Source organism: Podarcis bocagei, assembly GCF_964188305.1.
Source record: "Podarcis bocagei genome assembly, chromosome: 6".
In the NCBI taxonomy this organism is placed as follows: domain Eukaryota; kingdom Metazoa; phylum Chordata; class Lepidosauria; order Squamata; family Lacertidae; genus Podarcis; species Podarcis bocagei.
Window position 1 is genome coordinate 78,822,011 of NC_138130.1, and position 6,552 is coordinate 78,828,562.

Below are 6,552 nucleotides of genomic sequence, written 5' to 3' on the forward strand. Positions count from 1 at the left end.
TCATGCTGGCCACATGACCTGGAAGCTGTCTATGGACAAACTCCGGCTCCCTCGGCCTATAGAGTGAGATGAGCGCACAACCCCAGAGTTGGTCACGACAGGACCTAATGGTCAGAGGTACCTTTATCTTTACCTTTAGAGGTTCCCGTGCACGGGATGCTGATATGAAGGGACGCAAAATTGAGAAGGTCCATAACTGAGAAGATCCCATTTTTGGCCTTGACCAAGGCAGCATATTACCAAAATCTACCCCCGCTTCCAGGTTCTGGTGAGATCCTGTGAGAGCCCCAAGAGAACTTGCAGAGATCTCGCTGGAACCCGGAAGTCGCCGCCACACAACCCAGGTAAGCAAGGCTTTGGCCGGGGCACAGGGCGGCTCCTTTCTGTTTCACCTCAGGCAGCAAAATGGGGCAGGCTGCCACTGAGAACAGGTACCCTTCTGCAATCCAACAAAGATTTCGTGCAGTAGGATCCACAGGACTTTGGGATGTTTTCTGGAAAAGCGGAGTCTGCTCCATTAGGTCTAAAGAGGTACAGCTTCACCAACCTCAGCCTGCCATCAACCTGTCCCTTGCCCACCTGCCTTTCTTCTTCTTTCAACCAGTTGGGGAGCGAAGGCCAGAACTACCTGAGGCAACTTCCTCCTCCTCCTCAGGGTGCTACAAACCATGCATTTCCCCCAAAGAATCATGGGGATTGTAGTTAACCCCCTCACAGAGCAGCAGTCTCCAGCACCCTGACTAAACTGCAGTTCCCATAATTATTTGGGTTCTTGTGTTTAAAATTAATGGTGTGTGGAACGTAACAAGGAGGAGGAGGGAGACAAAAGTGGCATTAGTTGGCTCAGCCTGTCATAGCCTCTGGCTCCACCTACTGCTGGTCCTCCTTTCTGCCCAATGGGTACCAGTCACCACTGGAGAGGTGCTCAGTACAGCAGCAGCACAACCAGATGGCTTCATCTCAGCTACAACAAACAAAACATGTCTCTCCCGTATTGGTTTGTACAGTCACAGCAGAAGGAGTATTTTGCTGTGAAATCAAAAGACAGGATCATCCTGGTGTTCTGTACAGTTATACCTCAGGTTACAGATGCTTCAGGTTGTGTTTTGTCGGGTTGTGGACCGCTGAAACCCGGAAGTACTGGAACGGGTTACTTCCGGGTTTGGGCGGTTGCACATGCACAGAAGTGCTAAATCGCGCTTTGCGCATGCACAGAAGTGCCGAGTCACAACCTGCACATGCATAGATGAGCCGCTGTGGGTTGCGTACGCTGCGGGTTGCGGACGTGCATCCCGCATGGATCACGTTCGCAACCCGAGCATCTACTGTAATCAGTGGCACCACAACATTTGAAAATCTATTATTTCCATCAATTGCAGGCAAAACTGGTATATATCAGGTTTGGATCAATATTTTTATTATTATCATCTCTCATATTTTGTCCACACAAAACCCACAAAAACCAATGTCAAAGGATGTTATGGCAGATTTTTTGTGTGTATCATGTTAAGTGAAGAGAAGAACATTGCTTGAATGGTTGATAAAGGACAGTGATAACTACTTCATGTCTTTCGAACTAGCTGAAGGTGCTAGCCTAATAGCTTTTCACATATGGTGGCTCCTATCTTTAGTACACTCCATTTGCTTAGCTGGCGGCTGGAGAAAAAGAATTTGCAACTGGAATGTGACCTATGAAAGAGACAGAGTTTTTCTCTCGGCCTGGGAGTGGTATGCTGTTTGCTTTTGGAGGAATTGGAATTGTCTGTCTGGATGTTTGCTTTTCCTCCATGCTCAGCTTGTACATTTGTAGATAAACAGATATTACAAAAGCACCATGCCTCCAGTGTTCTCTCTTCACAAGGAAGCAGACCCAGGATTCAGTAGCTCCTAGAACTTCCTGCCACTTGCTTGAGGTATTAGACAGGTATAAACCTGACTTGATTTTAGCAAATGCAGTGGTGGGAAACCTGTAGCCCTCCAGATGTTGTTCGACTCATAAGAACATTGGAATATCCTACTGGATGAGGCCTAGTTGAACATCCTGTTCTAGTGGCCAAACAGATACCTGTGGGAAGCATACAGGCAGCACCTGAACACAACAGCACTCTGCCACTGGTATTCAGAAGCACAGTGCCGCTGACAGTGGAAGTAATCTCTTAAAGCCATCCAAGTTAATGGCCATCACAGTCTCCTGTGGAAGTGAGTTCCATAGTTTAAATCTGCACAGTGTGAAGAATTACTTCCATTTGTTTGTCCTGAATAAACAACTTCATTGGATGTTCCTGAGTTCTAGCGTTACGAGAAGTGAAGAAAAACCTCTCTCTATCCACTTTCTCCATAGGATGTGTAAATGTTATGCACCTCTAACATGTCTCCTCTTACTTGCCTTTTCTCTAATCTAATCCCCTGCTTCCAATGTTTCAACCGTTCCTCATAGGGGAGTTGTTCCATCCCTTGGATCATTTTGGTTGCCTTTGGTTAGCCTTGACTCCAGCTCCCTTCAGCCCTAGCCTTGCTGGCCAATGGCCAGAGATGGTGGAAGTGGTAGTCCAACAACATCTGGGCACCACTTCATTTTCCACCCATACTGTACAATACAGATTCTGACCCCTGAGAGTTTCACAGCAAAAGGATAGCTAGACATTTCAACATTGCTTTGTTGGCTTTGTGGATATAGTGGAGGAAGCTTGTCATTTTGTAAACTGAAATTCAACAGGGTTTCCCCTGACAATGTTGCATGCTTCTTCTTTCTTCTTCTTTGGCGTAGCCAAGTAAGATTGTCTTCCATAAACACGGTTTTAAACAATGAGAATGCTGCATGCATGCATACTGCGAACTCTTAAACAAAAATAGTAAATGGTATTTATTAACTCATTTACTATACAGTGGTACCTTGGGTTAAGAACTTAATTCATTCTGGAGGTCTGTTCTTAACCTGAAACTGTTCTTAACCTGAAGCACCACTTTAGCTAATGGGGCCTCCCGCTGCCACTGCACCGCCGCTGCACGATTTCTGTTCTCATCCTGAAGCAAAGTTCTTAACCCCAGGTACTACTTCTGGGTTAGCGGAGTCTGTAACCTGAAGCGTATGTAACCTGAGGTACTACTGTAGTAGGTAAAGGGAAGATCAGTTGCTGACTTTTAGTCTTCCTAATTTTGCCCAGAAACCAGACCTGTTAAGCTGTTCTAAATGACATTTACTCGGAACTCACAGGTTTCTTAATAAAAACTATATCCAACCTTCCAATTATGTTGTGTTAAGCTGTAGTAATTCTTGGGACTAGACATTTCAGAGTTCATTCAGTCCATCCATACTTCCTATTAATTCACTGAAGATATTTCTCTGCTAGAGTAACCTCTGGAGATACAACATTTTTAACAAGGGCCCTCCAGAATAACAGACAATTCATCATCCTAAATGTCATTTGTATTGTACTCACAAATTCATAGAGTCAATAGAAAATGCAAGACTCGTCACTCATCACATATATATCTGTATCAAATATTAAATGCTGTAATATATACTGGATCAGTCAATTATAATTTAACATTTACCTAAACATCAAAACGTTTAACATTTAGCTGTTTTAAAGATACTATCATTCGGAATAATAATGTGTTCAAAAACATGAGTAGAATTATGAAAGAAAAGGTAGTTTCATAATCAATTATAGCTTTATTGAACATTTTTACAGATGAGCAAGAGAATGCCAGAGATAAAGAACTCATGGCAGCTAGACAAACAATTTCAAGATATTGGGGAAAATATAAAATTGATATTCATATCAAAGTAATACCTTTTCATACCAACCAAAATGTTACAAAATGGTGTGTGACCTTTCAAATTTTACCGTATTGGCCCGAATATAAGCCACACTTTTTTCCACCAAATTCCGACCTTGAAAAGTTAAAGTGCAGCTTAAATTCGCGACCTTACAAAAATTGGCTTTTACTATATTGCTGCTGAAACAGACATACAGTAAACTGAAACGGGTGTGAGTGCCTGCGGAATTTTAAGGGAGCAGCTTATGTTCAGGTATTGTCTCCTCCCCCCCCCCCCGAATTTTAAAGGTGCTGCTTATATTCAGGTGCATCTTCTATTCGGGCCAATACGGTATATATGAATAAGTATAAATAGAACTGTGTTGTAAGAGCCACATGGAGGACTATAGGGTGACGAAAGCCAACCTGCCATCGTAAGATCAGATCCTTATTCTTCAGCACTGGTCCAGCTACAGGTAGTTGAGACCAACCCATTGATTGTTGCTACCCATGAGATTTATTCATGGTTATGGACTGGAGCCTTTGTACTTAATTATTAGTTTGCAATTGGAGGAGGAGAAAAAAACTGCTGTGTCAGTATTCTGCTTTTGCCAATGGCTGAGGGCTTCTTGCAGATGATTCAGTGGAAGTCGAAAGGCAGCGATGCTGCGATCCAGTCCCTGCTATTAAGTTTCTGGCAGTGACATAGTGAGGCACACAGTGGACCTTAACTTTCATACCTAGCTGCCCAGAATAATAAGAAAGAAAACTAATGATGCAATTCTCTGTGAAATTATTAGTCTCTTTTTAGAGACCAGTAATGCTCCTTAATGCTCAGGGGTGTGTATTTTAGAACCCTGAATAACCGTTGACTTCTGGTACAGACTTTGTGCCCCTTCACACCTTATTGGTTTGCTACAAAGAGCTCGGCTGCAGCAGTGCTGCCACTGTGGCAAACACAATGGCGATGGAAAGAGTGACATGGCTTTTATTCCTTTACAACTTTGAGTGGACATGCGTTTGCTTTCCTTTATCTGCACATGGAAGCTTGCAAAATGGCAGAGGTGAAAGAGAAACAAACATAAAGGCCTCTGAACTATGCAGCAATCAGAGCAACTATTGCAACATCCCTGCAGCGAAGCGTAGCTGTGTCAAAGGCATCATGTGCCTCTCAAAACATTGCATCCGAACATCTGAAAGCATTGCACAGATTTGCAGCTAGACGCTCACCACTAACACTAGGAAAAAGAGAGAGAGATGGGAAAGTAATTTTAGTTTTTAAGCATCTGTTTATCTGGGCACCACATGCAGATATTTATATACAATTTTTAACATCTGAAAGGCTAGCTCATGCTTTGTGGCCCTGATTCTTCTGATAGCTAACCTTTACTTATCTATGAATATCCTGGCTGCACATAAATAAAGGACAAATATCTCTATCACACCATCACTATAGCATTGCATAGCACAGCACAGTGGTATAAAATATAGTGGCACCAATGTTTTTTTTTTTTAAAGATACAATCAAGTTAAGGCCTCCAGAGAGTGCACTAGCAGCAGCCTAGTCTAAGATTATGTGGGATGCTGTCTCTCATGAGATTAACTACTGCTCTCTAGTCTAGCCCATCCAATAATGCAGTCTGTGTCACCAGCTGAGAATGTAGGAATAATAAAAGTTTGTATCTCCTCTTGCTTTGGCGCAACATTCACGGCTCAAGGGGGTTCTGAATTACCATTCAGACACAGAGTCTGAAAATGCCAGGAGTTTAATAATAATGGAGAGATTGAGAGTTTTGATATTGTGTTTTCTCTGCTGTGGGACACAGCTTCTATAAAACAAGCATGGAGGGTGTCTCTGCAGATTCCCCACAGCTCCTGCAAGCTGTGAGAGTGGGACTAATTGTTTTGGATAATAGTTCCCCCTGATTTTTAGTTACGACATTCTTTAATGTGCTCTTTGTGGTGCTGAATGAACAGTTCCTTCTTTGTGTCTTCAAATTCCCACCGGCGCCCAATCTCTACTAATCCACCATTCATTTGTTACAGAAAAAGGATGCCTGACAATCAGTGTACATGGTATTTTGAAGTTAATTCTCTGCACATTAAGCAAATGAAGGCATTAGCATATTTTCTAGATATATATTGTCTAGTATATTGGGTCGTTAAAGTGTTAGTTTATTTCAGTAAAAATTGCTTTGGGATGACGTGCTTTATATACCAGACATGTTTTATGCATAACATGAATACCATAATCTTTTCATATATTTTCTTTGGTTCATCAAACCTCATCCTGTGGTGTTACTTTATACACAAATAAGTGATGGAATCGACAAGAAAATGGTAGGTAATTTCCATTCTTTGTGTTTTGTCCAAATAGGTCAATAGGAGGGGATACTGCAGACCAGGTGGGGAAGCCCATGGGGCTACATCTGCTTAAGGGTCCAGCAGTTCCTTACCCCTGATTTAGAGGTCTCAACAAAAAAAGTAACTGGACAATGTGGACAAGTGGTCTAAACCACTGAGCCTCTTGGGCTTGTTGATCGGAAGGTCGGCGGTTCAAATCCCTGCAACGGGCTGAGCTCCCGTTGCTCTGTCCAAGCTCCTCCCAACCTAGCAGTTCAAAAGCATACCAGTGCAAGTAGATAAATAGGTACCACTGCGGTGGGAAGGTAAACGGCGTTTCCGTGTGCTCTGGCACTCGTCACAGTCCTCCGTGAGCCAGACGCGGTTTAGTCATGCTGGCCACATGACCCAGAAAACTGTGGACAAATGCCGGCTCCCTCGGCCTGA